Below are 26,966 nucleotides of genomic sequence, written 5' to 3'. Positions count from 1 at the left end.
ATCTTAAAGAAAATAAGAAAAACTCAAAATGGTTAATCTTACACTTCACGTTTTCTGAGGGAGGAAGGTTAATCTGTTATTGCAGCTGGTACAGTGGTAACTGAAGGAAGTTGCTGTAGAGGATTCTTCATCTGTTTCCACAAACTATAATTTCTTAGGTTCAAACAAATAAGTAATAAGGAAAATAAAACACTTACAAGGGAATCGTCCCACCTGGGGCAATGATTCCTGGCTGAAAAGCCAAGACTTCACACCTCCCAGTCTGCGATTCCCTTGATGTGTCAGGAAATATATTCATCTTTGAACCCAAAAAACTATCAACCATATATCAGAAATACAATTTTAAAACGTTGTTCCTATCTAATCAAAGACGAAAGTCACTAATAATATAACTCTATCTATAACTTCTGAATTTTCCAAAATGTCAATTAAACACATCTCTTTTCTCTGAAAGAAGATTTTAAAGGAAATATAATTTTAGTCACCAAAAGGTGGCTATCAGAAGGTATTAGCAAAGTATCAGAGAAATATTTCTTCAAGAATTCAGTAGCTAATATATATGATATTATAGGTAAATTTATCATTCTCAAGTTATTTTCCCTTAATTGGTTCTCCAGAAATTCCAGTTTTTACAAGAAAAGTAACTATTCTTCATTACCAAATTATCTAATTTTCATAGAGAAGCCATTTCCGTAATCAAAGTCTCTTTTTATATCTTGGACTTCTACTTTGTTAGATAAGTATTTATATAAATTCTTTAACTCACATAGTGAAAAATTTTAAACATCTAAAGAAGACAGTTATTCACATTCTGCTGCAGTCCCTATAGTATGTCCTTTATGACATTATTGGCTTCACCAAGTCCAATTTCTCCACAGAAACCGCTCCAGATATCTTCGGGGGGAAGAGCTCACTCTCCAATCCCCCAGTTGGTTTATTATCTGGAGTCGATGCTGCGCCAGGACCTCCTCGGGTCACATGAAAATCCTAACCCACTTCGGGCGTTTCCATTATTGACCTCCATAGCGAAGCATTACTATTTCTGGGTCTTGGAGGGGCGTGCCAACAGGGGGACCCAAAGTCACTCCCTCCACTGAGATTCGGCAATAAAGCCTTGCTGTTCCCCAAAGCAAGAACCGATATCCCCGACGTTATGACCCCGAATCTCTCCAAAATAGACTGAGAAGTGGTGGGAACCCCAGCCGTGCTCGAAGAGGACAGCACCACGGCTTTGCCTTTTCTCTTCCCCATTCACTGGGGAGCGCACGCCTTCTTCTTCAGGCATTCTGGTGTAAAACAGGAACTCAACTAGCATATGCCCTCCCTCAATGCCATCTTGGATCCTCCAGGTTGGGACACTCTTTGTCTGGTTTCTCCTCAGAGGCCTGTCTGATATGGGTAACCCTACAGCATAGCCCTCTGAGTCATTGAAACACAGAAGCCCCTCCACCACTTGCAAGGTGGTGTCCCTTCGGAGGGGTCATATATTTTTTTTGTTACATTTGTACCCTGTGCTTTCCCACTCATGGCAGGCTCAATGTGGCTTACATGGGGCAATGGAGAGTTAAGTGACTTGCCCAGAGTCACAAGGAGCTGCCTGTGTCTGAAGTGGGAATTGAACTCAGTTCCTCAGGACCAAAGTCCACCACCCTAACCACTAGGCCACTCCTCCACTCCAATAACAGAAATATGATAAATGTAAGCAGAATACAAATGATACCTGAATAGGTAGCATGGAAGAACATTCATTTAACATACATATGATATGTGATTTTAGGCTAACCTGGTTGCTGTATTTGTGTGAACTTTGTTAAATGTTTTCTGTAGCTCTCGGTTGATTATTTATTTCTTTAGATTTTGCTCACACCTTTCAGAATTGTACTGTTTTTTTCATTGACACTGTAATCCGCTTCGAACCTTTTTTTTTTTTTTGTGAGCAGAATAGAAATCCTTGATAATGTAATGTAATACTCAGAATGTCAGCACAATGCAAATGAAACGTGTTACTAGGCCCACATTAGAACATTCGAATAGCACAGATATGATGCTAACACCGCTCATATAATACAATGAAACTTCTTAATTTATTTATTTATTTGTGACAATTATACCCCACATTATCCCAAACAAGCTTGAGTTCAATGTGGCTTACAATAAACAGTATAGGATACATAACAAAGAATAATGTGTAAGAAAGTAATTTGTTGTAAGAATCCAATTTTACAATCCAGTATCATAAACATACTGGGATAACTATGGAAGTTTAACATTTAGAAAATCTATTATGAATGAGAATTTCTACATAAAGCAAAGAGAAAGTTAATGGTAAATAGAGTAATAACCAATTCAGATAATAATTAGTTGTTTGAGATATGTATAGGCAGCCAAGGGGAAAATGCAGCTGAGAGATATATAGACAGGAGAAGATGGGTAGTACAAAGTCAATGGGATGAATAGATGGGTGGGTAAACTTAAGGCAAATTATATGTACAGTTGAATAAGATATGAGGAATTAGTTTAAGTTACAGGGCATACAGCTAATCCAGGTCAGAGTGAGTGTATAGTCTGTCACTGCTTGTATTAAAGATTTGGGAGAAGAACCAGGCTTTCATCTGTTTTCTAAAGTAGAGGTAGTCTTGAATTAGGCACAGCCCCTCTGGAAGTGAGTTCCAGAGTTTGGGGGCTACTCCTGAGAAGCTTTGCTGGCAGGTATCACATTGTGCAATTTCTTTTGATGTGTACAGATAGTGAGGCTCCTTAAGAGGACCTTAGAGGCCTCAAAGGTGTGTAGAACGTATTCTTTCTGGCCCATTTTAACTGAGGACCTCGAAAATCAGATAGAGTTTTAAATTTGGCTTTGTAAGGCATGGCTGGTCTTAGGCAGGGGCAACAGGGGTGGTCGCACATCTCCTTCCCACTCCATGCTTCAGCCATCATTGCCATCTCCTATTTAGAGTGCTGGATCCGGGTCCATGGGGATGGACCCAGGTTTTGCGGGTTCCCTGTGGAAATGCATGGTGATCTGAGCTTTGCTTCTCCTCCCCCGAGCCGGAGGGTGCCCTCTCTGCACAAAGCTCAAGCCACCCTAGTGGTCTAGTGGATTCTTTGGGGCAGGAAAGATCCACCATTTTTCCAGCCCGCTGCCAGCCTGCCACTGACCCTCTTGCTGCCGCATTGCTTTTTTTAAAATGGCTGCAGAGACTTCCAGTGGCAGCCTCGTGAGACTTACATGCACATGGTTTTGCTTTTTAAACCCAAAAGGTTTCATATGATAGCATTGTGCTTATTTGAATTAGTTTTTCTGTACGTTTTGCTTGATTTGTCTTTATTTGAAATAAAAAAAATGTAAAACACATCTTGTCAACAAAGGGCATGGCTAATTACAGGCGGGGCTAGGTGGGGACAGGGAGCCCCACTGAACAAGACTTAACTAGTCATGCCAACAGAGTGCCCTCAGCATTGCTGGCTTTATTTTTGGCACTAATGGGGCATTTTCAGCGGTGTTAACTGGTTCAATACCACTGCAAATGACCGGTTATCCACCGAGACCCAACATGACGGCAGATAAAGGCCATATGACCCATCCAGTCTGCCCATCCTCTGTAACCCCTAATTCTATCTGTTCCTAAGCGATCCCACATGCTTATCCCATGCCCTTTTAAATTCTGGAACAGTCCTTGACTCCACCACCTCTGCTGGGCGGCCATTCCGGAGTGGCCTAGTGGTTAGGGTGGTGGACTTTGGTCCTAGGAAACTGAGGAACTGAGTTCGATTCCCACTTCAGGCAGCTCCTTGTGACTCTGGGCAAGTCACTTAACCCTCCATTGCCCCATGTAAGCCGCATTGAGCCTGCCATGAGTGGGAAAGCGCGGGGTACAAATGTAACAAAAAAAAAAAAATTCCATGCCTTCACCACCCTTTCTGTGAAATAGTACTTCCTTAGATTACTCCTAAACCTATTCCCTCTTAACTTCGTCATATGCCCCCTCATTCCAGAGCTCTCCTTCATTTGAAAAAGGCTTTCTTCCTGTACATAAATGCCCTTGAGATATTTAAACGTTTCTATCATGTCGCCTCTCTCCCTCCTCTCTTCCAGCATATACATGTTGAGAACCTGCAAGACCTGGGTCCATCCCCATGGAACCGGATCCAGCACTCTAAACAGGAGACGGCAATGACGGCTGAAGCAGGGAGTGGGAAGGAGATGCCAAGGCAGCCGCGGGGCCCCTGGGAGCACGAGGCCCTGTGTGACCACCCCTGTTGCCCCTGCCTAAGACCGGCCCTGCCTTACAAGGCCAAATTTAAAACTCTATCTGATTTTCGAGGTCCTCAGTCAAAATGGACCGACTCCATCCTGTTTATATCTTTCCGTAGGTGCGGTCTCCAGAACTGCACGCAGTACTCCAAATGAGGCCTCACCAGAGACTTATACAACGGCACTATCACCTCCTTGTAAAGCGCTTTGTTTTGAATGCTAAATACTTACAGTAAGCTTAAACTGACTAGAGTTTAAGGCTGTCCCTGGCCAGTTAACTCACGCTGAATATCAGCCAGATAGAATTTTGTGTCCATCAAGAAATCTGCCAGAGGCTTGAAGAAGATAATAAATAAAACAGGTGATAGTATGAATCCCTGTGGCACCCTGTAGTTCAGTGCTCAAGGTGCTAATGTGCTGTTATCGGACAGAACTGATTGTTAGACAGACAAATAAGATTTGAACCCTGTAAATATTGTGCCACTGACACCTCTTTCTGCCAGCATTGTAAGCATGATATTATGATCCACAATGTCAAAGGCTACTGAGAAATAGTTTTACCCACAGCAACACTGGAATAACATCATGAATAAGTTCTTGTCTTAGAGGATTTTAGCTGGATCCAGGTCATACCAGCCGGTATTTATTAGCTGAAATTGTATCAGTTACTATATTACAAACAGTTGCTTTGATTGGATCAAGCTTGTGGTTGCTCTCTCCCAAGCTATGCTGATGTCATGGTTTATTTGATATATCGCCTTCATCCACCAGGCAGATCAAAACGATGGACAATTAAAACATAATATAATAAATAAAATAGAAAAGAACTCCAACAAATGAAAAGAAAAGAAACAATCATATGAGAAAACAATCAACATGCGAACTATGGAGCCCTTTTACTAAGGTGCGCTGAAAAATGGCCTGCGGTAGTGTAGATCCGTTTTTTGGGCACACGCAGAATCATTTTTCAGCGCACCTGTAAAAAATGCCTTTTTAAAATTTTTGCCAAAAATGGACACGCGGCAAAATGACAATTGCCGTGTGTCCATTTTGGGTATGAGACCTTACCACTAGCCATTGACCTAGCGGTAAATTCTCATGTGGTAACCAGTCGGTAATGGTCTACATGCGTAAAATACCGATTACCACCCACGTGCCAGAAAATAATGCACGTGTGTGCATATCGGACACACATCAAAAATGACATTACCGCAAGGGCCACATGGTAGCCGAGCAGTAACTCAAAATTGACGTGCGTTGGGTGCGCATAGTGCCTATGAGTATCTTGTTGGGCAGACTGGGTGGGCTATGCAGGTCTTTTTCTGCGGTCATCTACTATGAGACCTAGTAAAAGGGCCCCTGAGAGAATATCAGGCAGTGTGCCAAGTCTCTCAAGGGGTTATATCCCGAAAGCAGTCTCAAAATAGAATGTCTTAAGTAAAATATTAAATTTCTTATATGACTGTTCTAAATGAATAGCTCTAGGAGGTTAAACTATAATTTCGGAGCCAAAAAGTAAAAAGCTGAATGACATGCCACTCATAATGAGCTTGCCTAGGGCCCGGTAATACTAGTCTATTTGTATCTAAAGAATGAAGCTGTCAAGAAGAGAGTATACCAAATAAGAAAAGTTAATAAGTAGGAAGGACTCCCTGAATATTATGTGTTGTGCGCCAGGCATAACATTTTTAAATGGAATGCAAAATCAAATAAAATAAACATTCCCAGAAATGACAAAGGAAACAACACGGAAAACAACAAGATAGAAATGATAAGTAGTAGTAGTAGAAATTAAAATTTTCTGGCTGCCCTTTCCTACATGTTAATATTAAGTTTCCGTGGGGGCAAAATGCAGAGTATTTGAGTGAGTGGGGGCTGGAATTCCACATATCTTAGTCTTGAGGCTCCATGCTTTCAAGGCTCTACCTCTGGGGACTTTTTCTCACACTCTCACAGTCACTTGGATTAAAAAAAAACCTCTGCGTTCAATCACTGTCTACTCTGGCTGTTTAAGCAGATCTGGGTCTTTATTGAGGTATGCAGTCAGAGCAGGGACAGATGCAAGTACTCCAGCAAAGTCCAATATCAAAACAAGTTAGAGGCAAATATGGATCTCTGGATCCTTGTTCTCCACTGGATAAATAGGCACCTCTTCCTTTTATGCCCCGGTGTCACCTCATTTGATTAGTGATCAGTTTCCTGCAAACAGCCATTTTTTCCCTTCATACTCTCCTCTTATTTATGGGATTTCCAAAGTCCTTTGGCTTCTTGCCAACTTGAACCCTCCTCCAGGATTTGTTGGGATACAGACCCCATAATATTGAACTCCTCTCCTAACATTAGGCCTTCCAGGAGATTCCCCTGCAGCCCCAGCACTCTTAAAGGTTGGTGTAGAGAGACAAAAATTCTTCCCACACAAAGCATTTCATACCTACATTGCTGCATCACTGGCCCCTCTCTCTTACAACAGGTTATTTGCATACACACGCCCACAATCGCTCACTGGTGGGATGGACAGAGAGTTAGTCTTGGGAGTCACTAAAACATATTGTCAACAGATCTGGTGGTAGATCTGATCCACATCAAAGAAACGGGGAAAAAAATAAAAATTAAAAATTAATTTAAACAAAACATATGTATGCATACCTCTCTGAAGGAGCTGAAGACCCAGGGCTCCATCTCAGGCCTTTATCACAGATAAAGCATTGACATTAAAACCTAATTTCTATACAGGTTGCTCAAAATTTGAGCAGAATCCCGAGATGCGCTCACAACTAAATAGGTTAAGGAGCCTTTCACAATCAATTATTGACGTTGATTGGTGCCAATTGAGATTTGCGTGTGCATCTGGCTGTGCGCTATTCTATAACACTGCACGCCCATATCCCATAGCACATAACCTAAAAGCAGGTATGATCAAGGGAGAGGCATGGGTGGGTGCGCAGTGTTTTAGAATTCCAAGGATGCCCACTCAACTTGCACAAGGATTTACAGCAGGTTTCACCTGGCATAACTCCTCATGACCAAAGTTGTTGCAGGAATTGGCACTGTGCACTATTCTATAAGGAGCACTCATCCCAGAGCACCCTGTATGAAGAGCACTAAGTGCTGAATTTTCCTGGCACCTAATTTACAGTGCCATTTACTGAATTCAGGACTAGGGGGTGTGGGTGGGGGAGGGAGGGAGAAGGAGCAGAAGATGAATGTGACTAGGGGGTGTGGGGGGGGAGGGAGAAGGAGCAGAAAATGGATGGGACTAGGGTGTGTGTGTATGTGGGTGGGTGGGTGGGGGAGGGAGAGGGAGAGGGAGAAGGAGCAGAAAATGGATGGGACTAAAGGGTTGGTGTGTGGGGGTGGGTGGGGAGAGGGAGGGGGAAAGCAGAAGATGGATGGGACTAGGATTTGTGTGTGTGGGTGGGGGAAGGAGGGGGAAGGAGCAGAAGATGAATGGGACTAGGGTGTGGGTGGGGTGGGGGAAGGAGGGAGAAGCCGCAGAAGATTTATGGGACTAGGGTGTGTGTGTAGTTGAGGGAAGGAGGGGGAAGGAGCAGAAGATGAATGGGACTAGAGGGTGTGGCTGGAGGGAGGAAGAAGGAGCAGAAAACGGATGGAACTAGGGGTATGTGTGTGTATGGGTGGGTGGGGAAGGGTGAGAGGGAGGGAGGGAGGAGGAGCAGAAGATGGATGGGATTAGGGGGTGTGGCTGTGGGGGGAAGGGAGGGAGAAGGAGCAGATGATGGATGGGACTAGGGGTATGAGTGTGGGGGAGGGAGGGGGAGGAGCAGAAAATGGATGACACTAGGGTGTGTGGGGAGGGAAGGAGGGGTGGGTGGGGGAAGGAGGGGAAAGAGCAGAAGTGGATGGCACTAGTGTGTGTTTGTGTGTGGGTGGAGGAAGGGAGGGAGGGAGGAGGATAGAGCAGAAGCTGGTTGACACTAGGGAGGGGTGGGATTTATATTTAAACCTAGATCAGTGTGCTCGTAAAATTAAACTACATTCATGCAGATGCCTGGTTGCTGACAGGGTGGTCAAATTGCACCACAATGCAGTACAATTATTATCAGTCTAATTCTATATATGATCTTAAAAATTGCATATGGAAATTTGGGCATGTGCACAATTTCCACACGCAATTTAATTGAACAAGCTAATTAGTGCTGATAATTAGGTGCTAATAATCAATTATCAGTGCTAATTAGCATTAATTAAAATGTACATGTGCATTTTTAGGTGCTAGGATCCGTGTGTAAATTTTACGCATGGTTACAAAAAGGGGACACGACCATGGGAGGGTCATGGGTGCATCAGGGACATTCCTAGAAGTTATGTGCACTGTAATAGAATAAGGGGGATCCACACCTAATTTAGGCACAATGATTTACAAATGCATAAATCCTCACGTCTACAGTTAGGTGTGAATCACAGTGCTAAGTGTTATTCTAGAAATGGAGCCCAACCTTGAGTGCAAAAGGACCACGAAAAGTGGAAAGAACACAGAGATCCCACAGGGTAGATAAAGTCAAAAGACAAGGAGTGGGAACTGGATCAGGCTGTTCAAAAACAGACTCAGGACGTCAAAATGGAATTATAGATGTTTATTTAAGCGGACTCGACACAGTACCGTGTTTCAGCACATGCGTACCTCCCTCAGGAGTCTTGATTGGTATATTTGATAATCACATCTGTCATTGATGCATCTTGTGAAAAGAGCTCAAGCTGGTCTTTAGAAAGACCACTGGTGAAAGAAACAAGTGTTGAGTAGCACGTAAAATACCGATATCGCATGTGCCGAAACATGGTACTGTGTCGAGTCAGCTTAAATAAACATCTATAATTCCACTTGAGCATCCTGAGTCTGTTTCTGAAGAGCCTGATCCAGTTCCCACTCCTTGTCTTTTGCCTAACCTTGAGTGCCATTTATAGAACAGCATTTCATGCATTTTTTTCAGTACCATTTATAGAATTTGGTCCGATGTGTTATTTCATGTGACAGCCTAACTTGCTGCCTCATTTCATCTAGACAGCAAAGTAGTACATTGACAATCTTAACTGTAAATTATTAATATAAGGAACAGGAAATGATTCCCATGGGGTGGCCTTAAGTAATTTAATGCTCCTTGAAATCATCTGTGCTCTCAGTTTACCTTTGACTTCTTCATCTCTCTATGGACCTTGGTCAGACAGTTACTTTAATCCAGTCTAGAAAGAACTTCTAATGGTAAATGAGAATGAAAATTCAAACATTTTCAAGAAGAATGTTGGTGTACAGGTTTCAAAGGATTTTAGTGTAGTCCTTTTTTTTTTAGGGCATACAAACATTAATTTAACCCAGGTCTCACCACACAGTTCCAGGCACCAGCTGTCTCTTTGGGTCAGCACCTGAACCAGGGTCTCTACAGAGCTGGGTGCAGGCCAGGGCCGGAATAACTTCGGTAGGCCTGTAGGGTTTTAAGCTACATTTTATCTTTTATTTCTTTATCAGTCTGGGAGCAAAGTAACTTCACTGACTCTCACTCCAGACTTTACTGGAATGCTGCAACAGGGAGATATCCAAACTTCATACTTACAGGTAACAAACAGTTCGTTCAGTATCAAAACAGTTCCATTTGTATCCAAACTGGTTAATTTGCTGAAAGGTTTTAGTCTGCGGCGTACTAAAGGCAGGGCGGTGGGGACGGTCCACCCAGGGTGCAAGCTGCAGGAGAGGTGTAGGGAGCAGCCTACTTCCTCTGATGCTACTTCCCATTCCAGGGCAGAGGAAGCAGGGAACTGGCAAAGCCAATAGCTATGCAGCTGCTCCCAGCACCCGAGGAGATAACAACAATACACCTGGGGGGGAGGATGCTGCACCCAGGGGGTGTCGATGCTGCACCCGGGGAGACGGGATGATGATGCACCCAGGGGGGGGGGGGTGCACAGCGGCAATCCGCCCCAGGTGGCTGCCGACCGAGGAACACCACTGGTTTTAATGACACTCCAAGACTCTTGGTGTAAGATTTTCAACTCTTATTTAATTGTATATTTATAAATCCTGGGGTATGTACCTATTTACAGCTCTACCAGTCCAACACCCATCCTTTTGGGCAGAATAATCCAAGATTGTGCTTGCCGTACTGCTTGCAGCAAGCTGTCCCGCTGGGCTTTATCCAGCCGCCAGACCCACTCAGGACCAGACCTCCCTGTGTGTCCTCTTCTCCAAAGGTGCATTTCTTTGAGCTGCTGACTGAACAGGCTTTTTCCTGTTCTGCTCCCGGGCTGGGTTAACCTTTCTACCCACCCAGAGCTCTCCTCACTCTCCAGTTATTGCTTTAATTGGCAAAACTCTTCTCTTTATTCTGCCTTAGGTTATTAGGCCTATCCAGGATACCCCCTCTTCTCACGGGGCATGGTGGGGGTGAAGGCAACCAAAAACCACCCCTACATGACATCTCCTATCTATCTAAACCCACAAACATTTCCTTCAGCAACTTTCCCATAAGCACTCCCCTTGGGGCTGGGCTTCTCACTCTCCCTTTCTAACCTACTCCCTCCCTCCAGTGACTCTGAAGGAGGGATCTCTCATTAATTTTAGTAATCCCCAATATATTGGGGGATTACATTAAGAAGATAAGAATAGCCATAATGGCTCAGACAGTAGGTCCATCAGCTCCAGTTTCCAACAGTGGTCAATCCAGGTCAGGATCCCAAAAATAGATTCCATGCTGCTTACCTCCAGGAATAAGTTCTGACTTTCTCTGTGTCTACCTTAAAAGTGATTTATGAACTTTTTCACCAGGAATTTGTCCAAACCTTTTTTTGTTAACAAGCTACACTTTTACTACATCATCTGACAATGAATTCCAAAGCTTAATATGCATTGAATGAAAAGGTATTTTCTTGTATTTGTTTAAATGTTCTATGCAAATCATTTGGCCAGTGGCGTAGGAAGGGGGGGGGCAGTGGGGCAGCTCCCAGCGATGTGCACTCCGGGCAGAATGGCCCTCCCGCCCACCTGCCCTGTTTTCTATGGTAGTGGTAAGCGCTCTGGGGGGGGGGTGCGCACGCCAAGGGGGGGGTGCGCCGTGCTGCACCTGGGGGGGGTGCGCAGCGGCGACCTGCCCCGGGTGTCAGCCGCTCTCACTACAGCACTGCATTTGGCTATAGCATCCCCCACTGGTATGGCTGTATGGTTCTGTCCAGTGCCTTTTTTGTAGGAAAAAAGGTACTGGTAATCATTATGGGTGGGGTCACCACATATGACTCTGCCCTTATGATAGCCACACCCATGTTAGCCACACCCCTTATACCAGCCATGCTGCATATAAACAGGCATCACTGAAAATATTATACCAGTGTAGGAGAACAAAATAACGTGATTTTTTTTTTCTTTATAAATAATTTTTGTAACCTGTTACAGCTCCAGTATACCCACTGCAAAATAAGACAGCAAATGTAAATTCTGAAATTGGACATATTCCAAACACTAAAATTAAAATAAAATGATTTTTTCTACCTTTGGTGTCTGGCGACTTTGTTTTTCTGATCATGTTGGTTCCAGTCTCTGTTAGGCTAGAATACGGCCTGATTTGCACACACAACTCAAGTCGCAATATATAGAACCCGGGGGATAAGGCTAGATTCTGTAAATGGTGCCCAAAGATAGGTGTTGAACTGATGCCTGCTAAGCTAGTATTTTGTAAAGTGCACTTTGCACTGAATGACCTTTACAGAATACTAGCTTAGTGCGCATTTTGCACCTAATTTTGGATGCAAGCACTTATGCCTGGCAAAGGCTGGTATAAAAGCTTGTACCCAACTGATGGCAATTAGGCACACAAATGTAGGTATTCTAAAACATTGTGCCTAATTTCTGGGAATGCCCCAAACCACCAAGGCCCCTCCCATGGCCACGCCCCCTTTTGAGTTGCATGTTATGACATTTACATAGTAACATAGTAGATGACGGCAGAAAAAGACCTGCACGGTCCATCCAGTCTGCCCAACAAGATAACTCAAATGTGCTAATTTTGTGTATACCCTACTTTGATTTGTACCTTTGTTCTTCAGGGCACAGACCGTATAAGTCTGCCCAGCACTATCCCCGCCTCCCAACCACCAGCCCCGCCACCCACCACCGGCTCTGGCACAGACCGTATAAGTCTATATAAGTTATGACATTTATATATATATATATATATATATATATATATATATATATATATATATATATATATATATATAAGTTATGACATTTAGGTGTGCATGTTGTAAAATAGGGCATAGGGCACATCCACGTGTAACTCCTAATTACTGTTTTGAAACCCACGGCGTCGGGCGTCTTTTAGGGGGAGGCTATTGAACATTTTTTGACTCAACAAGATGGAGCATTCATGGATCACAAGATAAGTGCTTGTGGATTTATTGACTATATTAGCAGCATTGGCTATTAGTTATGTATATATTATATCACATTTAATAGCAGGTGAATTGAGGATTAATATCACCTGACCAGCACAAAAATATATAAAAAGAATTACCCGATGACCGAAGTGCTGAACCACCAGGCAGTGATATTATCACTTGCAATAATGAGTGGAAATTCTGAGGGTATTCATAAAAAAATTTGACATATACACTAATATTCCTTTGGTAGCCTTTGCTGTAAATGTGTGTTTGAATAATTTTGAGTTTTGGTAACTTTGTGTCTTGGTTTGGATATTTATTACTATATATTATATACCAGAGACTGAAGGATTTTTGGTATTAGTACTGTTAGCATTGAGCATTAGGGAACTTTATTTTGCGCTGTTCCAGTGCTATTTTCCAGTGTTATTCCGTACAGTTCCGGAGTTTTGAGCATCTGTCTATCAGAGAGGTAGAGAAGTAAGGAGAGTAATGTAGAATCCTCTGGAAACTGAAGGACGGGTAGGAGGGTTTATGATAATTTGGGAAAGGGTCTGGTGGCAGTAGTAACCTCCCTCTATGTATTATAAGCTGTTTGCCCATCAAATTTGTCTTTGGTTCCATCTCCCACCTTTGACCCATGCCAAGAGGGAGATCCCTCTTGTCCAGTCTGATGCAGTAATCCTAAAAGCAGTTGGCACTAAAAACATTTGCTAAAAGAGCAAGGATTCAAGGAAACCCGAAACCCGGTTGCTGGCTTGTTTTAGTGGGGAGTTATGGGGAACCTTCCCACCCTTGTTTAGTTCAGGCAGAGGAGAGATTATTTATTCAGGGTACCAGCTGTGTCATCCAGGTAAATCCTATAAATTACAAATTTAGCAGGCAGGAGGAGAAAGAAAGAAAGAACAGTCTTAACATCTGACAACATCATCACTGCAAAGCCACAGTGTCTGTCACCTAAATACCCAGGAGCCTGTAAGTGTTTACCAGCTAATTAAATCTTGATAACAGTTAACATCTACTTAATCTTACCAGCAAAGTGAACTATGTAGGCCAAAGCAAGCCCTCACCTATTTGGTGAGTAGGTTTGAGTAATAGGGAGAATAAGGAGAATCTGATTTGTATTTTTGTGCTTGATTGGAGGAGAGAAGAAAGCTATTGTATATAGTTTGCCATGTATTTTGAGAACTTTGAAGCTGTACCCTCATCAATTGGATGCAAGCACTTATGCCTGCCAAAGGCTGGTATAAAAGCTCGTCAATTGAAGGTTAGTAAAGGTTCTGGTTTTCAGCAAAAAGAACTGGTGTAGTCTCCGTCTTGTGAATTCTGATGAAGAACTTGCTTGTTTGTCTTCCTAGGTAAATCCTAGTCCTGCCCTGGTTCCAACCAATAAATAATAGTGTTCACTCCTGTTGTCTACCCATCCTGGGCACAATCTAGGAAGCTGCCTAGACCACCTTAACCAGGGGGTTACTTAAGAAATTCTGCTAACACAACCAACAAACACTTGGTTCACCTTAAGAAGCGAAAATCCAGGTTTTTACTTTATTCCTAAACCCTATATGCAGTAGCGTACCAAGGAGGGGGGTGTTGGGGGCGGTCCGCCCAGGGTGCCCGCCGCTGGGGGGGTGCCGTGCGCTGGTCAGCGTCGTTGGTTTCCATGCTCCCTCTGCCCCGGAACAGAAAGTAACCTGTTCCGGGGCAGAGGGAGCATGGAAACCAACGACGCTGACCAGCGCGCGGCACCCCCCCCAGCGGCGTGCACCCGGGGGGGGTTCTTTCACCGGGGTGGGGGGTCGCGCTGTACGTGGGGGGGTGCTGCACCCGGGGGGCGGGGCACATCGGCGATCCGCCCCGGGTGTCAGCGCCCCTCAGAACGCCACTGCCTATATGATTCTGCTCCAACTGAATTTCCATGGGAAAACTATCCCACAAAACCAGTGGTGATACAGTAAAGGCTTGAGCCCTAGCCCAAGAGCTCCTAACCTCCTGAAAGGTGGGCACAGCCAATACCACCTTATGATTGAACCTGAGTGAATGAATTGTGGAATACTTTTTTATTCTGTAAAAATGTTGGAGCTTAGCATATAAAGCTGAAAAAAATATATACTAAGATCTTAAATGTCACCTGTGCTGAAGCCAATGAAAAGCATGAAACAATGGCAATAGACACATGGCTAGAACAACGCCTTGGGTGAATCTCTTCATAAAGGCAGTTAATAAATCCAATAAATAAATCCAATAAATGTCATAAAGTACATGTGACACATTCTGCACAGCCTGTAATCTACACATAAGCCTCAAAGGAAAGCCAAGACAGGTTGCGTTACAATAGTCCAGTTGTGAAATTATTAAGGCCTGGAAAACTGACCTGAGTAACTGGAAATAATTCTTTCCAGAGTACTAGGCTGACAACGGTGGCGTTTCTTTAACAATGAATAAGAATGGACATGATTACTTGCACTCACCCAGCAGCCACCTGTGCCCTCAACTATCTTTAGTGGCACAGACTATGAACCATAGCAGAATCTCAGGTACTTGGTCACTACATTCAGAACTTCTATGATGACAACACAAACAAGGAGAAATAAACAGCACACATAATATTAGGTAGTCCAGCCATGTTGTAAAATTCCTTGTTATCTTGTACTTTGCTATCTTCTCCATAAGAAGAAAGCTATAATTCCTAGTACACCATTTTGGGACATGTAATACTTAACTAAAACATCCGAGAAAGTGGACCTCAGCATTCCACCTATTACAGCTACAACAAACTGAAATAATCCTGAGGCTAGAAAATGTAGTGAGTTGAAAAGTTTGATGAGATCAGGTTATAGCATCGCACATTGGAAGTTCCAACTCTTGCCTGACCTCCTCTTTTGAAGACTGCATGGCATACTGTTGAGCGCTTTTCCTAACTGAACACTGGCTCCCTGTCACTTATAGAGTGGTACAGAACGAGCAGAAGTAAATCAATTTTTAGCTCATTCCAAAAGTACAAAGACTAGGGGACACTCAAGGAAGTTACATGGAAATAATGTTAAAACAAATAGGAGGTAATATTTTTTCACTCAACGAATAGTTAAGCTCTGGAACTCTTTGCCGGAGGATGTAGTAACAGCAGTTAGCATATCTGGGTTTTTAAAAAGTTTGGACAAGTTCCTGGAGGAAAAGTCCATAGTCTGCTATTGAGACAGACATGTGGAAGCAACTGCTTGCCTTGGGATTTGTAGCATGGAATGTTGCCAAGATTTGGGTTTCTGCCGGTTACTTGTGACCTGGCTTAGCCACTGTTTGGAAACAGGATACTGGGCTAGATGGATCATTGGTCTGACCCAGTATGGCTACTCTTATGTTCATATGTACCCTGTAAGATCTTAGTATTATGCCATTAGATTCAGTCCTTAGGTTCTTCAATATTCTTTGCTAATCATCTCATATCCAAATCCCCTTCTCGTGTACTGCAGTCCTCTCAAAAAAAGCTATTATCCATTCCATCTTTTCATCATGTCCTTCTTTATACCATCTGAAACTCATGCTTCAGTGACTTGGCTCCCTCTTTCTGGAACTCCTTATCCCTTTACCAATGACTAAAGCCATCATTTTACAAATTTAAAACGTCACTTATTTTCATACTGAACCACAGAACTGACAGCTTCCACTTTTAGATTTCATCTTGCTCCAGCTAGTCATGCCGTTTAATTGTAGAATGAGAAGTGTCTTATCCTCCCCTTGACTTGCTCTGTAATCTTCCCCTCCTATTTCTCATATTATTTTTTTGTCTTTGTCTTATTGTCCGTGTTTGTACTGCCTTATCCCCTATTACTATTATTACGATTTTATCATTATAAACCACTTAGACTTTTACTTAGATTAGCACTATATATATAAAAAATTGAACCTTGATCCTTGAGGCTCATACAGACTTTTACAAACCTCATTGATGGTGATGGAGTAGTAAAACAAATTTTGAAATCAATGTTTCTGGGTGGATAGTCAAAACTTGATCTACCATACTAGAGTTGACTGAGTGTTGAGTCAAATGCTTACCAAGTGAGCTATTCTCCATGACTGGTGAGGCTCTGCTCATCCAAGCCATTGCACCACAAGAAGTGAGACAGAGTTTCAGGATTCCCCAGTCTGGATCCAGCATAACAGATAGTGATAGGGACAGCCTAGGCCACTGTACTACATTACTGTGTAGGAGAAGTAAGAAAGTCGATTGCAGGGTCTCCAGAATATTCCTAGACAGAAGGAGGAGAGGACACAGCAGAAGACTTTGAGAGCTGATACACCGAGGGCCAAATCCTATGTGGAAGTCTGCAATGATATGTCAAGTCAATCTCTTGTTCCTGAATAGATTTAGAGGTTCAGGAGGAGTCAGGGGACTCCCTAGAGGAGTGATTCCCTGAAGAAAAGAGAAATGGTTTTATCTATTTGTTCCACTCTGCTGATATGTGGACCATTTTGTCTTATATCTGCTATCCTGCTTCACTCCCAGATCTGGATTTTAATTTTGTAGAAATGGATGTGTGTGGAGAGGAGAGAGTGGATTCTGGTGCCAGAAGCCTCCTGGTTATATCATGGAGCCATAATTCCAGAGATCAAGTCTGAGAACTACAGTGTTTGCCATACCCCCTGCTTTCTGTACAGCTGAAAATAGCCACAGGAAGGTTCCCTAACATAGTAGACGTTACATATCCTATAGATTAAGTATCTTTTCCACATTATAATCTTAAACACAGATTTTTTTTCTTCATGTACTTACACAGTTAGAAAGATTTGCCAGAGAGTTCATTACCGTTGTCAACACTGTAATACTGTAGCCGGCTGTCTGCTATTCTGAAAACGATCCAAGCTGTGTTATGTAAGCACATCAATTTATGTATTTATTGCCTTCTGGGCACAAGTCTCTCTGCCATTATACAGAATTTGTCTTGCAGCTGTTTGCTCTGCAGACTTCTGGAGGCTTTGACTTACCATAGCCAGATCTGGATGCAGTGGAGTAAGAAGGGAACTGGATATTTGTCAGAGAAGTCAGCAGTAGATAAGTCCTGGGATTAAGGCTTCAAAAGACAGAAGGGGTCTCTGGTATCTTTAATTCCCAAGTTCTTGCTCTACAATCTGTTGAAGCTGCTCAAGTTAGAGATACTTAAGTCTCTATAGGCAATTAGAATCCTTGGAAAATGCGATCAGGTGAGGAACCTTTGATTGTTGAATTTCCTAGGAAACATCTTTCTTCTTTAATATTATTAAAAATTTATCTAAAGATGTTTTGCGTCTGGCTAGTTCTGATAATATTGTAATATCAAAATTATATTTCCTCATCAACTAGTGACCAACTGGAGACTACTCAAGGAGGGAAGAATCTTACAATTTTACATTTGACTGAGTTTCTTGAATCTTCACTAATGATCACTTTTACGACTGAATTAGATAACATTGCAGTTCTTAAGGCTAATTTCTCTTTAAAAAAATGGTCAAAAATTTTTTTTTGATGTTTCAAGGGCCACCTAAAGAGTAAGAAGCAAGTTTTGTTCTTCTTAGGATACGGCTTGAATATTTGGGGGGATTGATTAGTGTGTAGTTTATTGGCACATACTAGACTGCCATTTTTGAACTCACAGGTCAAAGCAGTTAACAACTAAAAGCGAAAACTGAAAAAAAAACCTACAGAAATAGATAGGACCATACGCGATCAAACAATAAGCTGAGATATCACAACACACAAGATCATTAAAAGGTCCTACTCGCTGCAGAGAATGCTAGTCTAACCTTGCAATAGTCTACTGTCTAACTATCCTGAATCGCAATTCCAAAAGCCAGTCAAAAAAAATAGGTTTTCAGCTTTGATGTGAACATTGGAGTAGCCCTTTTACTAAGCTGCGTAAGCACCTACGTGTGCCCAATGTGCGTCAGTTTTGAGTTAATGCCTGGCTACCGCATGGCCCTTGCGGTAAAATCATTTTTGATGCGTGTCCGCCGCGCGCGCCAGAAAATATTTGTATTTTCTGGCACATGGGCGGTAATCGGGCGATAATCAGACCATTACCGCCCGGTTACCGCATGAGACCTTACCGCTAGGTCAATGGCTGGCAGTAAGGTCTCAGACCCAAAATGGATGCGTGGCAATTTTCATTTTGCCGCATGTCCATTTTCAGCAAAAATTAAAAACAGTATTTTTACAGATGCACTGAAAAATGATTCTGCGCATGCCCAAAATACACATCTGCACTACCTCAGGCTATTTTTCAGTGTGCCTTTGTAAAAGGGCCCCTGGGTAAAATAACTCAGCCAGTAGCATACCAAGGGCAAGTTGGTAAGTGTAGTTCACCCTGTGTACATTCAGTAAAGGGGTACTTCGAGCAGTTACATTCAAGCAGCTATGGGCTCTGCTGGTCCCCTGCCCCTTCTGATGTCAACTGTCTCACCCCAAAGACCCTCCTCTCCTGGAGGTGACATTTACTTTCATATTATTTATTCAAAGCTTCTTGCAGCGTCCCTTTGTTCAGGATACAGTGCTGCTCTGTACTAGTTATGTTACCATTTTAATTTGTGTTTTATTTTCTGATTTTAGTACTGTTGTTATCGTTCCTACCAATCTGACCCCAAAGACCCACCTTTCTTCTATTGGAGGTGATATTTACTTTCATATTATTTAATCAAAGCCTCTAGCGATGTCCATGCTGAAGGAGCTGCTCCTTGGGCATTCCTCATGTTCTTATCAGGTTAGTATCGAACTTATTAATTATTTATTTATTATAATATTTGTATTCCAATACAGTCTTAGCATTTTTAGTGGATATTGGTGCTCAGGTTACAGGCATATTTTCAAAGCACTTAGACTTACAAAGTTCCATAGAAACCCATGTAATTTTGTAAGTCTAAGTGCTTTGAGAATTAGCCTTATGTCTGTCAGGACATTCACTATTATTTATATTTTTCTGCTGCAATTATTCCTTCCTCTCTTAATTCCTGTTATTTTAAGCCACTGGAAGAGTCTGGCTAGGTGCAGCCTCCATCAAGTCTATGATCGCTGCCTTGCTGATTCTATTTCGAAAACATCTCTGAATGACAAAGACGGTTTTGCCTTACTAACGGCTTTGAATTTAAAACTGGGATTGTTAAATGTCAAGGCTTTAAGGTCAAAAAGTCATCTGATTCATGATTTTATAGACAACATATTATAGGACCTTCACATAGGGTCAATTGTTAGATCTTGTTTTTACATTCAGTTCCTGATCATTTTTTGGTTTATATTCTGGAATTTCCTATAGATAACTTACCAGTGAGATCTCATGCAGAGACAATATTGTACAATCTCAAAGAGAGATCCAGCTAGGTTTTTATTAGACTCTACTTTTCCAGATAATTTTCCTGGTTGCCTAGTCTCAGTATAGGCACAAATTTGGAATCCCACCTTATCTAAAACTTTGGATATTCATTCTACTTTAAAAACTCCTTGAAAGAATAAGAATAATAAGAGAAATTGGTATTGTCAAGGTTTCTCTCCCTGTTAAAGCTTCTAGAGGTCCTTTTACTAAGCTGTGGTAAAGAGTGGCCTGCGGTAGTGTGGGTGCATGCTTTGGGCGCTCGCTGGGCTATTTTTTATTGTGGCTGGGGGAAAAGGGTTTTTTTTTTAATGGGCTGGGAAATGGGTGTGTACTGAAATTAAAACTAGTGTGTGCCTATTTACAGCCTGAGCCCTTACTGCCACCCATTGACTTAATGGCAAGGGCTCACACGCTGCCCGCATGGTAACCATGCAGTACATGCCAACTGCTGATTACCACTGGGAACGCCCCTGCAATAGAAAATAGAAAATTGTTTTCTACCGCGGGATTCGGCACGCGCCAGAATTACCACCGGGTGCATTCGCTAGCCTGGTAGTAGTGCTGATTTGGTGCGTGCTGCCCGCATGTTAGCCCTCCTGTGCCTTAGTAAAAGGGCCCCCAAGTTAGGAAGACAGAAAGTATTTGGAGATCGAAGAGATCATCTTCAACTAGAAGGAAATGAATAGAATTATTCAAGAAAAGGGGGCACACCCCAATTTGCACATGCAATTTTGAGAGCCCTTTATAGAATTAGTGGGATGGTGTCTAAATATTGGCGCCCAAATGCCAACTTCTCTATTCTGTAACCAAATCCGGGCACCCAGATGCCATTATTTATTTGGATTTTGCTCACACCTTTTCAGAAGTAGCTCAAGGTGAGTTACATTCAGACACACTTGGAGGGGCATAATTGAATGGCGCTGGCCATCTATATGGCCGGCCATCTTCGGGGCAGCTCCGCAAAGGGGCGGTGCCAACCGTATTATCGAAAAAGATGGCTGGCCATCTTTTCTTTCGATAATACGGTTGGGGCCGGCTAAATCTCAACATTTAGGTCAAATGTTGAGATCGCCGGGTTTACAGATGGCCGGCTTCAAAAAAAGTGGAAAAAAAATTGAAATGCTTGTGAGGGATGGCTTTTTCAGTAGTATCAGTGGGATTTGAATTGGCCATGTCTGGATTAAAAGACCGGTGCTCTAACCACTTGGCTACACGTCCACTTACCTAGCAGTCCCTCTATTTTGATTATGCCCCTTCAGGTCTCTCTCAGCCACGCACAGACAGCTAAATGCGCTGTGATTGTCTGAGAGAGACCCCTGTCTGTGATTGGCTGAGAGAGACCTGAAGGGACATAATCAAAAGGGAGGGACATCCAAGTAAATGGAGCTGTGTCCAATTGGTTAGAGTACTGGTGCTGTAACCCAGAGATAGCTGGTTCAAATCCCACTGGTGCTACTGAAAAAGCAGAGCAAAAATAGTTTTGATTTAGGACGTCCCTGAGCACTTGGATTTTTTTGTGGGAGGGGATTGGTGACCACTGGGGGAGTGAGAGGAGGTCATCCCTGATTCCCTCGGATGGTCAGTTGGGGCTCCTTTTTGAAGTTTGGTTGTGAAAAAAAAGGGACCAAGTAAAGCCGGTGAAATGCTCGTCAAGCCTGGCTTTTTTTTTCCATTATCGGGCGAAGCCGTCCATCTCCTAAGCACGCCCCCATCCCGCCTTCACTACCCTACTGACACGCCCCCTTGAAATTTCGCCGGCTCCGTGACAAAAAGCAGTTGAAGCCGGCCAAAATCAGCTTTCGTTTATACCGATTTGGCCGGTTTCAGGAGATCGCCGGCCATCTTCCGATTTGTGTCAGAAGATGGCCGGCGATCACTTTCGAAAATGAGCTGGTTGGTATAGAATACTACTTTAGGGGGTCTTTTACTAAAGTGCCCTTTTACTAAAGGTTGGAAACCCGGAACTACTGCCGGCCCAACGCATCCACCGGCAGTAGTTATGCCTCAAGCACGTACCATTTCCAGTACTATGGAAAATGATTCCATAATTTCTAGCATGGTGCTATCCTGGCAGTAACCAGGCAGCGCCATGCGCTGCCTGGTTCCACCGGGTTACTGCAGGAGCCCTTACCGCCACCTCAATGGCATGTGGTAAAAATAATCTTACCTCATGGCCATATCTTTTTAAGCATTTTTACCCACTGCGGTATTAAGGGTCCTGGCATGTGGAAAACATGACTCCCACCGCTACTGCAGGGCACTTTTTATGACAGCTTGGTAAAAGGACCCCTAAGTGCACTAACATTTTTAGCTTACGCTAAAAGTCTGCTGGCGCTATGGGTGTCTCAGCGTTTAGCACCAGCTGGTTTTTAGTGTGAGCTAAAAACGCTAGCACACCTTAAGTAAAAGACCTCCTTAGTTCACAGATTTTGGTTGCCTAATTTTTAGCACCTCTTATCGAATTGCCCCTAGAATAAACAAGGGAATTGCTTATATTTTTCCTTTATTTTGTTAAAGTTGTTTTTATTTTGTATTTTTTACTAAGAAATTGAAAAATTGCTGCTAGCCAGTCAGAACCCTTAACAGGACAGAAAAGTATACTGTAATGCACAGTGTACTACAGACTATAAACCTGCATTCTCAAGAGAAAAACAAGGCCAAGGAAGCACAATAGAGAGTTTAGAGAAGGAGAAAGTTCTAGCGAAGGGAACCAAGGCGGGAGAAACATTATGATTTGGGAAAATCTAAGGAGGGCAGAGCAGCATTTGAAAGCGCCTGTGTAGAAGTTGTACAAGTGCATTATCACAGAGTGCAAAACTGTGCACTTTGGGAAGCCCTGAAAGAGGGAGAGAGAATTTGAAGTTCTGGCCAGTTCAAATCCCACTACTGCTCCTTGTGATCTTGGGCAAGTCACTTAACCCTCCATTGCCTCAGGTACAAACTTAGTGCGCCCTCCTGGGACAGAGAAATATCCAGAGTACCTGAATGTAACTCATTTTGAGCTACTACTGAAAAAGAGGTGAGCAAAATCAAAATAAATAAATAAATTATTGCAAGTTATTTTCTCTTCCTTCAGGTGCAATCTTCCGTAAAGCTTTGCAGTTACACAGTTTTCGGCATGACAGTAGGTATGAAGCACCATCTGCAGGCCAGAATCAGCCAGGACAGTTCTTCACCTTATCTCCAGTAAAACTCAGGAGCAAAAGCCAATCACAAGCATAATTCAGGCAGGGCAGGCAATAGAGAGACAACCAAGGCCCTTTATTAGTATGATGTACAAATTATAATGCCAATAGAGTTCTTTGAATATGAATCTGACAGATAGCACAGGGGGTGGGAGTCACAGAGAAAGAACAAAGCAGGAGGGTCAGCACTAGATGCAGGCAACAGAGAAAAGTTAGAGCTTGCACCGGGAGGGCTGCAAGATAGCAGAACTTGGTGGTTTGCAAGCAGCAGAGAGAGAGAGAGAGAGAGAGAGAGAGAGAGAGAGAGAGAGAGAGAGAGAGAGAGAGAGCACTTAGGGAGACACTAGCAGCAGTGGAAGTGACCACAACTCAAGTTCACAGGTGGCAGTGAGAAAAGATAATACCCAGGTGGCACTGATAATAATACAAGAGACAGTGAAGCTGGGTGTTAGAATAAAATAGAGAGCAGAATTGTGTTGAACAGTTAAACAGATTTGAATTTGTTTTGGGGATACCCCCCCCACCACCAATTTCTTATTTACCTGTTTGTCTTGGATAGATTGTAAGCTCTGACAAGCAGGGACTGTCTCTTACATGTTTGTGTGCTGTGTACTTGTGGAGGGACATTTTCGAAAGAAATGTCTAAATCAGAATTTGGACGTTTTATAAAGACGTCCAAATTCCAAACAGGAAAGAAGGTCATTTTCAAAAAAGATGGACATCCATCTTTTGCATTAGAAAATACTATGGACATTCTGTGATTTGGCCGTCTTTGTTTTTCGGCCATTTAAAAAAAAAAAAAATCCAAGGGTAAAATGTCCAAAATCAAGCCATTGGGACGTAGGAGAAGCCAGCATTTTTAGTAGACTGGTCCCCCTGACATCTCAGGACAGCAATAGAGCACCCTAGGGGGCACTGTAATGGACTTCATAAAATGCTCCCAGGTAAACATCTGACCATTGCTCCCTTACCTTGTGTGCTGAGCCCCCCAAAATCCACTACCCTCAACTGTACACCACTACCATAGCCCTTACGGGTGAAGGGGACACCTAGATGTGGGTACAGTGGGTTTCTGGTGAGTTTTGGAGGACTCACAGTTTCTTCCACAATTGTAACAGGTAGGGAGAGGTAGAAGCCTGAGTCCATCTGTCTGCAATGCACTGCATCTACTACTAGATTACTCCCGGGACCTGCATGCTATTTTGATGGACCTGAGTATAACATCTGAGGGTGGCACAGAGGCTGGCAAGTAATGTTTTTCATCACATTTTTGGGGGGTGGGAGGGGGTTAGTGGCCACTGGGGGAGTAAGGGGAGGTCATCCCTGATTCCCTTCAGTGGTCATCTGGTCATTTGGGGCACCTTTTTGTGCCTTATTCGTAATAAAAACAGGTTTAGCTCAAAACATCTAAGTTTTAGTCCTGGATGTTTTTGCTTTGTTCCATTATGGTTGAAAGACGTCCAAGTCTTAGGAATACCCAAGTCTCGCCTTGACCACGCCCCTGGCATGCCTCCTTGAGATTTGGATGTCCTTCTGATGGACTTCAGAGAAAGACGTCACTTTTTGGACGTCTTTCTCTTTTGAAAATGAGCCTGATAGTAGCTGTGTAGTAGTAGTCATAGTAGAAGGGATCAATGATTATAAGCCTTCTTGTACAGCAGTGATAAAGCCAAATGTAGTAATTTGGTTCTTGGCTCTGAAGTCTTATATTTATAGAAGGAGAATTGTTCTTTCAGGCCTGAAGAGTACTCTGAGACCACTCTTGTGGCTTGATTTTTTGCACTTTGGTATATTTTTCCCTCTCAGTTTTGTGGTATAATTTTATCTTGGCGAATCACATATCCCTCCATTGCCTTAAGTACAACCTTAGTTGACCTTTTACAAAGGTGCGCTAGTGTTTTTAGTGCACGCTAAAAATAAACGTGCTAAACGTTAGAGATGCCCATATATTCCTATGGGTGTCTCTAGCGTTTAGCACGCACTAATCATTAGTGTGCACTAAAAATGCTACCGCACCTTTGTAAAAGACCCCCTTAGATTGTAAGTCCTTCAGGGTCAGGAAAATACCAACTATACCTGAATGTAACTTGCCTTGATCATCTACTGAAAAAAAAAAGGCATGAGCTATATTTAAAATCCCTCCCCTTCCTTTCCTTTATGGTAGTAGTGACAGAGCCGAGCATACAGGATGATACAGGGAGCTGTGAGGGCGGAGTTCAGGGAAGCAGGCAATAAAGTATTTTACAGTAGGTAAAATATTTTTAGGCTTTAATTGCAAAGAGCTGCCTGGTTAAATCAATATTCCTACCTGTAATGTTATTTATAGAAAACTCTGTTTCTGGTGATTGTCGTAAAAGTGAGATTGGAAATCTATAACAAGTTTCCAGAGCTCCAGTTGTTTTTCTTTATGAAAATGTCCTAATCCCTGCAGAGCCATGGAAATGGGTGTCTAGATTCTGTGATAATATCCTTTCCAGTCCAAATTGGGTAAAACCTCAAAAAGATAATTCTTAGTCAACTCAATCAAAAGCCTTCTCTGCATCAAAACTGTGAACATCGGGAAGCCATCGCAAAGAGAATATTCTTCTTTTAGATTGCTCTGAAGCAACCAAAATCTTGCACAGGTTATATACTGGATACCTCCCCCTAACGAATCATGTCAAATTGATCTGAACTAACTCTGGCAACACACCTGCCAAGTCTGCCAGAATCTTTGCCATCGGCTTGACATTGAAATTCAGGAGAGAAAGATTGGTCTGTACGAGCTTGGCATTTTAAGATCTTTCTCCTCCTTAGGCAACACTGTAATAAAAGCTCTGGTCATAGCATAAGCAAAATGCCCCTCCCTATACTGTCCTCATATGCAGCAATGCCCCCTATCTCATACTTCAGCGGTTGCTGAATATTCATGTTGTTATCGATGGGAATCTCAATCAATCATGTCGTAAAGAAGATCTAGCTCAATTATCTCATGTTCTCTTCAACTAAAGTTGCAGTATATGTCAGTAATATGTAAAACATTTACCTAAGGATACACGGTTCATTTCTAAATAGAATTCCGGGTCTGTCTATGCTTTATTGTTTTTACTGTAAACTGTTTAGATGCCGCACAATGTGCAGTATATCAATTGATTAAAATAAAGCAAAGTAAATATTTTCCTCCCAGTGGCTTGTGATATTAATCCATTCCCCTCCTTTCCCTATCACCCCCTGGTTACGGGGAGTTAAGCTCTTTTAACATCTGCTTGCCACCTAAATGGCAGATGCGAAAATGAATACATTTCATAATTACCTGCATAGAAATGATAAAAATGATTTAACTGGAAGCATATGCCTGGTGTTTCTGACTCCTGTCTAACGTTTAAGACACAAATCAAGTTTAAAATGCCCTTTTCTCACTGAATTAGTCATACGAGGGTGATATACGTATGCATACTAAGGGTGATTTTATAGCAGGATGCCTACGTTAGTAGGGCAGGAAGGTTCATTTTTTGCCTGTTTTATAAAAACATATAGGCCAGGGGCATAGCTATGTGGAGCCACGGGGGCCTGGGCCCCCATAGATTTGGCCATAGACCCCCCTGCCGACGACCCTCTCGACCCCCCCCCCCCCACCCACCGTCAACCCGCCGTCACCTACCTTTGCTGGCGGGGGACCTCAACCCCCGCCAGCCGAGGTCCTCTTCTTCCTTTGTTCTCTTTCTGAGTCTGATGTCCGGCGTCAGACTCAGAAACAGAACGAAGGAAGAAGAGAACCTCGGCTGGTGGGGGTTGGGGTCCCCTGCCAGCAAAGGTAGGCGACGGCGGGGG

This window comes from Microcaecilia unicolor, chromosome 5, assembly GCF_901765095.1.
Source record: "Microcaecilia unicolor chromosome 5, aMicUni1.1, whole genome shotgun sequence".
NCBI classification, from domain to species: Eukaryota; Metazoa; Chordata; class Amphibia; order Gymnophiona; family Siphonopidae; genus Microcaecilia; species Microcaecilia unicolor.
Note: the sequence above shows the minus strand (reverse complement) of the source record.